At 45.0% G+C, this 10866-nt stretch overlaps 1 long non-coding RNA gene across 1 annotated transcript; it reads left to right on the top strand.

The window, feature by feature from the left end:
• The first annotated feature begins 1621 nt into the window (after positions 1-1621).
• On the top strand, positions 1622-10127 carry LOC139245858 (uncharacterized). Its single transcript, XR_011590135.1, has 3 exons — positions 1622-1700; positions 2884-2970; positions 9814-10127. It is a non-coding gene; the product is annotated as an uncharacterized lncRNA (long non-coding RNA).
• Positions 10128-10866: the final 739 nt, after the last annotated feature.

The raw sequence follows: 10866 nt of genomic DNA, 5'->3' as shown, positions 1-10866 counted from the left end.
TGAGAGAGCCTCAGTATGGAGAATGCTCATGCCGGTGAAAGCAGCTCTAGTGGGAGAGGTGGGTAATGAATGAAGAGATGATGGAGGAATCAGACAGTGACTGGTGGGGCCTGGTGACAGATTATCGTCGGAAGTCCTTTTTAGGCAGGTTGATGATTAGATGTACCCAGTGCAACAATTGTATCCATCTGTTATTTTTCCAAAATACACAAATCTAATGTCACTAATTTATTTTTCCATGAGAAATGTAGAGATTACGATGTGTTGTTGACAGAAAGAAGCGAGGAAACCAGGCTTGCGCAGGGAAGAAGGTTCCTTGAACGAACATATTGTGAGGCTGTTTTGTGACTCGATTCTGTGTGGTTAAAAACATGAAATGGAAAAGGGCATGTCCAGTAACACTTATATTGCCAATAGTGCTTTCTAAGTTAATCATTATATCCTAAGCTGAATATCCTATTGACTATCTGAATCACTAATCCCAATCCTAACAAATAACTACAAACCACAACCACTAAACCTACATCTAAACCCAGCCCCTAACCAAGGCTAAGAACATAAGAAATAGTGGCAGTAGCAGCCATCACGCCCCTTCAGCCCACCCTGCCATTCAATAAGATCTTGGCTGATCTGATCTTGGCCTCAATTCCATTTCCCTGCCCTCTCCCGATAAACCTTGACTCCACTATCTTTCAAAAATCACTCTATCTGCAACTAAAATATTTTCAATGACCCAGACTCCACTGTTCTTTGGGGTAGATAATTTCAAGGATTCACGACCTTCTGAGAGAATAAATTCCTCTTCATTTCCATTTTTAATAGGTGCCCCCTTATGCTCAGACTTTGCCACCTAGTTCTCGATTCCCCCACAAGAAGAAACTGAGATCAGTGGGGAACCAAAGACCTGATAAAGGAAATATTTAAACAATTATTTTGATGCAAGAAATATTGCAAGTTGTGTTAGTAACAAGTAATTGTAATCAACTAACCCATCAAAATTAGCAAAGGCAATTACAAAGATCAGAACATTTCATAGTTGATCATATGCAGTATGTGTGAAGATCTATTAGCCGCATTCAAAAATCGTTAAATACAGGAAATAACAGATTTACAGTCTTACGAAAGATAGTTCTTTCAAGGGTTGGTTGAAAGGAACGTTAAATGAGTGTAAAGTGAGACACGCCGCTTCAGTCTGAGACATCCACAAGCCGGATACTCAAATGAAACAAGTTTGGGATTTGATGTGGTAAAAGATGAATTACGTGAGAAGTGAAATAATCTAGAGTAAGAAAAGGCCCAACATGGAAGGGAAGGAAACATTAATGAGTCTATTTTTATGCAGAAATGAAATATTGGACACACGGTGTTTGAAACAAGCTGATTTATTCAGTATTGAGACAGAACATTACTGTCCAGCTCAGGGACAGGGTTATTCAGAGCAGCAGGAACAATGACTGAGGGCCAGAATGAACATGTTCATTGCCCAATGGGAGACCAGTAAATCCTGTTCCAGTCATGACGTTCCAATCCTATTTACCCAGAATTCCCCGCGACGGAGAATGTGCCGAGCCCAGACGACAGAGACCCAGTGCGCAGGTGCGAGACCGAGCTGTGTTTGGAGCATGCGCGGTGCGTGTAATGGCGGAAAGGATATGGTGAACATCTGTTCCGCAAAACAGTCCATTTTCAGCGGGGCGGAGGTGAGTAATGGACCAGCGGGTGGGCGGGGAGGCTTCATAAACAACTGATGCCCGCCGGAAGCCCGGAATAAAAACCGGAATATCGGCGACTGCAGCCTCGAGGCTTTCTCCCGGTCACAGGCCGAGGGTAACGGCGGCCAGCTTTGTACAGGAAGGCAGGGTCAGTCCTCCGCCATCTTGGTTCAGTGAGCAGCAAAGCGCATGCGCGGCCATCTTGGTAAAGTAACAGCTGAGTTCCTTGGCTCAGATTCTGATAAAAGTAAATTGGGAAAAGTGCACTTTGATATTTACAGTTTGAATTAATACAGTAGCTGCAATTGCGCGATTCAGCCCCACCCCCTGTGTCGATTCCCAGTGAGCAGAAGAGCACATGCACCCTCCCCTCCCCCAGCCCTGCCTGTGATCATCATTCATTCAGTGAGTGGAAGAAGATATTTTAAAACAGCCGGGATTGGAGACACCACGGCCCCGGGGTAAGGCTCAGAGATCGGCATTGAGTCCGGGGGCAGTTGGGGGCTGTGTGTCAGGGGCAGAGTGGAGCAAGAACCAGTGTCAGTGCGTACTGTGCGTCAGGGAAAGGAGAGGCCATTCTCGGGCTGTGTGTGGACAGCGTGTGTCCAGGGTAAGGGAGACAGAATGGGCAGAATCCGCTATTTACAATCTGCTGCTTTCTCTCTCCAATCCAGGAGTGAACGTTCCTGGTTTAGTTCCCATGGGGCCTGTGTGTAAGGGGCAGAGTGGAGCAGGAACTAGTTCCGGGACATGATATGAGTGGGGGAAGGGAGAGGCCATTGTCGGGCTGTGTGTGGACAGTGTAAGGTAACAGAGAAAGTAAACCAGTCGCTCTTTCAAATCATTGCTGCTTTCTTTCCCCAAATCAGTAGTAAATGTTCCTGATTCAGTTCCAATCTCACTGTTTCTGTTGTCCTTGGGCAGTGAGCAGTGGAAACACAGTCTGACAGTGAGGATGTGGGGAGTTTCACAAAGTGCATCTATTGCAGGTACCAGGAGAGGAGAGTGGGAGAAGATATTTTAAAGACGCGTTATATTTCGGTGAACTGAGTTCCACAGAACCGTGTTGCTGATGATCGAGAGATACATTGTCACTCCCTCAGATACATCATATTGTCCCCCGCATCCATATCTTAGAACTAATAATGTTCTCGTATTATTATTCTCACAGCAAAATTCTTCAACCAGCCAGAAAAAATGAGATCTTTCCTCCACCCAGAATACAAGGAACAGTGCAGGCAGCTCCTTCTCACACACAGTAAGTAGATTATCACTCACGGAGCGCAGAGACACAGAACTGGCCTCAATCCTATTATCACAGGCAGCTTAAGCTGTCAGTCCCACAGTGATCCGAAGTGACAGAGTTACATTGTGAATCTTACAGCCGCATGGAGCAGTAGAATCCGATGCTGTTTCACCATTGAAACAGATCACACTGACAGGTACATGAAACACCCACACTCACTTGCCAGAAACTGGCAGGTAGAGAATAAAAGACAATCATCTATCAGAAAAAATGTCAAACAGAAAGTATAAACCACACTCGCATATCAGAAGCTGATGGGTACAGAGCAAAAGCCATATTCATGTTTCAGAATCTGATGGATTCAGTATTTAACCCCCGTACATACCAGAAGATGACAGGTGCAGAATAAAACCCACATTCCCGTACCACAGACTGACAGATACAGTATACAACACACACCCACATATATGAAAGTGACAGTAACAGAATAAAATCCCCACTAACATACCAGAGAGTGACAGGTGAAGTGGAAATCCCATGGGCACATATCGGAAAACTGAAAGGCACTAAGTAAAATTGTTACTTGCATCGCAGGAACTGATCGGGGCAGAGTAAAACCCACACACACACATCTGAAAAATGACATGGAGAACGCAAAATCTTCACTCACATATCAGAGAAATACAGGTAAAATTTAAAATTGATTCTCACGTTCACATACCAGAGACTGGAAAATACAGATTAAACTCAGACTACCACAGCAGAAACTGAGAGGCACAGATTAAACCTCAACACACTCCAAAACCTGACAATTACAGAAAAATACACACACTTGCATATCAGAGACTGAGTGATACAGTATAAAACCCACACTCACATATGAGACACTGAGAGATACAGTATAAAACCCATACTCACATATCAGAGACTGAGTGATACAGTATAAAACCCACACTCACATATGAGACACTGAGAGATACAGTATAAAACCCACACTCACATATCAGAGACTGAGTGATACAGTATAAAACCCATACTCATATATCAGAGACTGAGTGATACAGTATAAAACCCATACTCATATATCAGAGACTGAGTGATACAGTATAAAACCCATACTCACATATCAGAGACTGAGTGATACAGTATAAAACCCATACTCACATATCAGAGGCTGACATCTTAAAATCCATATTCCCTTAACATAAATTGACATACAGTGACATGCCCAGACTCACGAACCAGTAATTGACAGGTACAGGGTAAAGATCTCTCTTTCATTCCAGAAACTAACAGGTACAAAGGAAAGCCCACTCACAATTAAACAGAAACTAGCAGTTTTAGAGTGACGCCCACAATCACAGATCAGAACTTGACGGGTACAGAATAAAACCCAGGCTCCCATAACAGAAATGGAGAGATACATATAAAGGCCCACACTCACATACCAGAGACAGATAGATACAGAGTAAAACTCAGACTCATTTACCAGAGACCGACAGATTCAGCAGAAAACTCACCACCATAACACAAATTGAGAGTTCGAAAGTAAAACCAATACTCTATCAGGAATTGGTGGTACACAGTAAAACAATACTAACATACTGGAGAATGTCGGGTATAGAGTAGAGCTAACGTTCACATAACAGAAATGGACAGATACAGCGCAGAACACACTCACACACCAAGAATGGAAAGAAACATCGAAAATAGGTGCAGGAGTAGGCCATTCGGCCCTTCGAGCCTGCACCACCATTCAATCTGATCATGCAACTTCAGTACCTCACTCCCGCTTTCTCTCTATACTCCCTGATCCCCTTAGCCGTAAGGGCCGCATCTTAATCCCTCTTGAATATATCCAACGAACTGCTCTCCAGAACTTTCTGTGGTAGAGAATTGCACAGGTTTACCACTCTCTGGGTGAAAAAGTTTCTCCTCATTTCAGTCCGATATGGCTTATCCCTTATCCTTAGACTGTGACCCTGATTCTGGACTTCCCCAACATCAGGAACATTCTTCCTGCCTCTAACCTGTCCAGTCCCGTCATAATTTTATATGTTTCTATGAGATCCCCTCTCATTCTTCTAAATTCAAGTGAGTGTAAGCCCAGTCGATCCAGTCTTTCTTCATATGTCAGTCCTGCCATCCCGGGAATTAGTCAAGTGAACCTTCGCTGCACTCCCTCAATAGCAAGCAAGTCCTTTGCTCAGATTAATAGACCAAGACTGCACACAATACTCAAGGTGTGGCCTCACCAAGGCCCTGTACAACTGCAGTAACACCTCCCTGCTCCTATACTCAAACCCCTTCGCTATCAAGGCTAGTATGCCAGTTGCTTTCTTTACTGCCTGCTGGACCTGCATGCCTACCTTCAGTGACTTGATGTACCATGACACCCAGGTCTATTTGCACCTCCCATTTTACTAATCTCTCACCATTCAGATAATCTGCCTTACTGTTTTTGCCACCAAAGTGGATAACCTCACAATAATCCACATTATACTGCATCTGCCATGCAATTGCCCATTCACCTAACCTGTCCAAGTCACTCTGCAGCCTCTTTGCATCCTACTCACAGCTCACACTGCCACCCAGCTTAGTGTCATCTGCAAACTTGGAGATATTACCTTCAATTCCATCGTCTAAATCATTAATATATATTGTAAATAGTTGGGATCAATGCACTGAACCTTGCAGCACCCCACTAGTCTCTGCCTGCCATTCTGAAAAAGACCCGTTTATTCCTACTCTTTGCTTCCTGTCTGCCAACCGGTTCTCTATCCACGTCAGTACATTACCCCCAATACCTTGTGCTTTAATTTTGCACACTAATCTCTTGTGTGGGACCTTGTCAAAAGTCTTTTGAAATTCCAAATGCACCACATCCACTGGTTCTCCCTTATCCACTCTACTAGTTACATCCTCAAAACACTCTCGAAGATTTGTGAAGCATGAATTCCCTTTCATAAATCCATGCTGACTTGGACCAATCCTGTCACTGCTTTCCAAATGATCTGCTATTACATCTTTAATAATTGATTCCAGCATTTTCCCACACCGATGTCAGGCAAACCGGTCTATAATTCCCTGTTTTCTCTCCCCCTCCTTTTTTTAAAAAGAGGGGTTACATTTAGCTACCCTCCAATCCATAGGTACTGATCCATAGTCCATGAAATTCAGGAAAATGACCACAAATGCATCTTCTATTTCTAGGGCCATTTCTTTAACTACTCTGGTATGCAGACTATCAGACCCTGGGGATTTATCGGCCTTCAGTTCCATCAGTTTCCCAACAACGATTTCCTGACTAATAAGGATTTCCCTCAGTTCCTCCTTCCTGTTAGACCCTCGGTCCCCTAGTAATTTTGGGAGGTTATTCGTGTCTTCCTTCGTGAAGACAGAACCAAAGTATTTGTTCAATTGGTCTGTCATTTCCTTGTTACCTATTATGAATTCACCTGATTCTGACTGCAAGGGACCATGTTTGTCTTCATCAATCTTTTTCTTTTCACATATCTATAGAAGCTTTTGCAGTCAGTTTTTATGTTCCCTGCAAGCTTATTCTCATACTCTATTTTCCCCCTCCTCATTAGACCCTTTGTCCTCCTCTGCTGAATTCTAAATTTCTCCCAGTCCTCAGGTTTACTGCTTTTTCTGGCCAATTTATATGCCTCTTCCTTGGATTTAACACTGTCCCTAATTTCTCTTGTGAGCCACGGTTTAGCCAACTTTTCGGTTTTATTTTTATGCTAGACAGGGATGTACAATACTTGTAATTCATCCATGTGATCTTTAAATGTCTGCCATTGCCTATCCACCGTCAACCCTTTAATTATCATTCGCCAGTTTATCCCAGCCAAATCACGTCTCATACCATTGAAGTTTCCTTTAAGTTCAGGACCCTAGTCTCTGAGTTAACTGTGTCACTCTCCAGCTTAATGAAGAATTCTACCATATTATGGTCACTCTTCCCCAAGTGGCCACGCATGACCAGATTGCTAATTAATCCTCTTTCGTTACACAAGACCCAGTCAAGGATGGCCTGCTCTCCAGTTGGTTCCTCAACATATTGGTCGAGAAAATCATCCCTGAGGCACTCCAGAAAAACCTCCTCCACAGTATTGCTACAAGTTTGGTTAGCCCAATCAATATCGAGGTTAAGGTTACCCATGATAACTGCTGTACCCTTATTGCACGCATCCCTAATTTCCTGTTTGTTGCCATCCCCAACCTCCCTACTACTGTTTAGTGGTCTGTACATAACCCCAACTAACGTTTTCTGCATTTTGGTGTTTCGCAGCTCTACCCATATAGATTCCACATTATCCCAGCTAATGTCCTACCTTACTATTGCATTGACCTCCTCTTTAACCATTAACACTACCCCACCTCCTTTTCCTTTCTGGCTATCCTTCCTGAATATTGCATACCCCTGGATGTTATGTTCCCAGCCTTGGTTACCCTGGAGCCATGTCTCAGTAATCCCAATTACATCATATCCGTTAACAGCTATCTATGCAGTTAATTCGTCCACCTTATTACGAATGCTTCTCGCTTTGAGACTCAGAGCTTTCAGGCTTGTTTTTTTTAAACACTCTTATTGTTGTAATGTGGCCCTTTTTGTTACAGAATGAAACCCACAGACAATTACCAGAAATTGACAGGTGCAGGATAAAATCCACCTCTCGTATCAGAAACTAACATACAGAGTAAAACCCTCATCCACATACCAGAGATGGACAGATACAGAATCAAATCCACACTCCCATACCAGACACCCACTATATAAGAAAATAAGAACATAAGAAATAGGAGCAGGAGTAGGCCATACGGCCCCTCGAGCCTGCTCCACCATTTAATACGATCATGGCTGATCCGATCATGGACTCAGGACCACTTCCCTGCCCACTCCCCATAACCCCTTATTCCCTTATCAGTTAAGACAATTTCTATCTCTGTCTTAAATATATTCAATGTCCCAGCTTCCACAGGTCTCTGAGGCAGCGAATTCCACAGGTTTATAACCCTCTGAGAGAAGAAATTCCTCCTCATCTCAGTTTTAAATGGGGGCCCCTTATTCTAAGATTATGCCCATAGTTGTAGTCTCCCCGATCAGTGAAAACATCCTCTCTGCTACCACCTTATCAAGCCCCCTCATTATCTTATACGTTTTGATAAATCACCTCTCATTCGTTCTTCTGAATTCAATGAATAGAGGCCCAACCTCCTCAATCTTTTCTCATAAGTCAACCCTCTCATCTCCGGAATCAACCGAGTGAACCTTCTCTCAAATTCCTCCAAAGCAAGTGTATCCTTTTATAAATATGGAAACCAAAACTGCACGCAGTATTCAAGGTGTGGTCTCACCAATAACTTGTATAACTGTAGCAAGACTTCCCTGTTTTTATACTCCAGCCCCTTTGCAATAAAGGCCAAGATTCAGTTGGCCTTCCTGATCACCTGCTGTACCTGCATACTAAACTTTTGTGTTTCATGCACAAGTAGCCCCAAGTCCCGCTGTACTGCAGCACTTTGCAATCTTTCTCCATTTAAATAATAACTTGCTCTTTGATTTTTTTTCTGCCATAATGCATGACCTCACACTTTGCAATATTATACTCCATGTGCCAAATTTTTGCCCACTCACTGAGCCTGTCTGTCTCCTTTTGCAGATTATTTGTGTCCTCCTCACACATTGCTTTTCCTCCCATCTTTATATCGCCAGCAAACTTGGCTACGTTACAGTCGGTCCCTTCTTCCAAGTCGTTAATATCGATTGTAAATAGTTGGGGTCCCGGCACTGATCCCTGCGGCACCCCACTAATTACTGATTGCCAACCCAAGAATGAACTATTCACCCAACCGCTCTGCTGTCTGTTAGTTAGCCAAACGTCGATCCATGCTAATATATTACCCCCAGCCCGTGAACTTTTATCTTGTGCAGTAATCTTTTATATGGCACCTTGTCAAATGCCTTTTGGGAGTCCAAATACACCACACCCACTTTATCCACCCTGTTCCTTACATGCTCAAAGAATTCCAGCAAATTTGTCAAACTTAACTTCCCCTTCATAAATCCATGCTGACTGCCTGACCGAATTATGCTTTTCCAAATGTTGTGATAATGCTTCTTTAAGAATGAGCTCTTCAACATTTTCCCAACCACAGATGTTAGGCGAACTAGTCTATAGTTTCCTGATTTTTGTCTGCATCCTTTTTAACCGAGTGCGGTTCTCAGTACCCGGGCAACACCGAGTGCGGCTCTCGGTCCCCGGGCAATGCCGAGTGCGGCTCTCAGTCCCCGGGCAACACCGAGTGTGGCTCTCAGTCCCCGGGCAACATCAAGTGTGGCTCTCAGTCCCCGGGCAACACCGAGTGTGGCTCTCGGTCCCCGGGCTACACCGAGTGTGGCTCTCGGTCCCCGGGCAAGACCGAGTGTGGCTCTCGTCCCCGGGAAAGACCGAGTGCGGCTCTCGGTCCCCGGGCAAGACCAAGTGCGGCTCTCGGTCCCCGGACAAGACCGAGTGCGGTTCCCGGTCCCCGGGCAAGACCGAGTGTGGCTCTCGGTCCCCGGGCAACACCGAGTGTGGCTCTCGGTCCCCGGGCAAGACCGAGTTCGGCTCTCGGTCCCCGGGCAAGACCGAGTGCGGCTCTCGGTCCCCGGGTTCTCTTCCCTGAAGGACAGTACTGACCCAGATGTGTTTTTATGACAATCCGGCAGCTTTCATGTCACTTTTTTCTAGTGCCGGCCCCACAAATGACCAGATTCATTAAGCTCCATTTCACAACCTGCCTTTGTGTTTTTGTGGGTTCTCTCTCACACTCACTTTTTCCTGTTTGAAATTCACTTTACAGGCTGTTAAAAGGGGAGGATTTGTAGACTGGAAGCTCAAACCAAACATCACCTCAAGATCTTACAGTCACTCGCTACATCGGGACTGGAATATCATCAGCTTTTGACCATGGAAGCAGAAGGCACCGTTCACAGTGGGGAGAAACGGTACACGTGCTCTGTGTGTGGACAAGGCTTCAGTCAATCATCCAAACTGGAGAGACACAAGTGCAGTCACACTGGGGAGAAACTGTGTAAATGTGGGGATTGTGGGAAAAGTTTCAACTGCCCGTCCCAGCTGGAAACACATGGGTGAGTTCACACTGGGGAGAGGCCGTTCACCTGCTCCGACTGTGGGAAGGGATTCACTGCATCATCCAGTCTGCTGATACACCAGCGAGTTCACACTGGAGAGAGGCCATTCACCTTTTCCGACTGTGGGTTGGGATTCACTGCATCATCCAGCCTGCTGATACAACAGCGAGTTCAGACTGGGGAGAGGCCATTCACCTGCTCCAACTGTGGGTTGGCATTCACTGCATCATCCAGCCTGCTGATACACCAGCGAGTTCACACTGGGGAGAGGCCATTCACCTGCTCCAACTGTGGGTTGGGATTCACTGCATCATCCAGCCTGCTGATACACCAGCGAGTTCACACTGGGGAGAGGCCATTCACCTGCTCCAACTGTGGGATGGGATTCACTGCATCATCCAGCCTGCTGATACACCAGCGAGTTCACACTGGGGAGAGGCCGTTCACCTGCTCCGACTGTGGGAAGGGATTCACTTGGTCATCCGACCTGCTGATACACCAGCGAGTTCACACTGGGGAGAGGCCATTCACCTGCTCCGACTGTGGGAAGGGATTCACTACATCATCCAACCTGCTGACACACCAGCGAGTTCACAAGTGAATGCAGGGGTTGGATTCTGCTGTTCATCGCATTCTGGACTGCATTGAGTTCATTTTGATAGTTGTGGTTTTTAACTCCTGTAATGCTGATGTTAATAAATCCTGTAACTGGAAAGGGGTTTAATATTTGGGATACAGACATATCAATTAGTGTTGCTTTA

Source organism: Pristiophorus japonicus, unplaced genomic scaffold (assembly GCF_044704955.1).
Source record: "Pristiophorus japonicus isolate sPriJap1 unplaced genomic scaffold, sPriJap1.hap1 HAP1_SCAFFOLD_244, whole genome shotgun sequence".
In the NCBI taxonomy this organism is placed as follows: Eukaryota; Metazoa; Chordata; class Chondrichthyes; family Pristiophoridae; genus Pristiophorus; species Pristiophorus japonicus.
The sequence above is the reverse complement of the archived record's forward strand: the minus strand, read 5'-3'. Positions and strand labels throughout refer to the sequence as shown.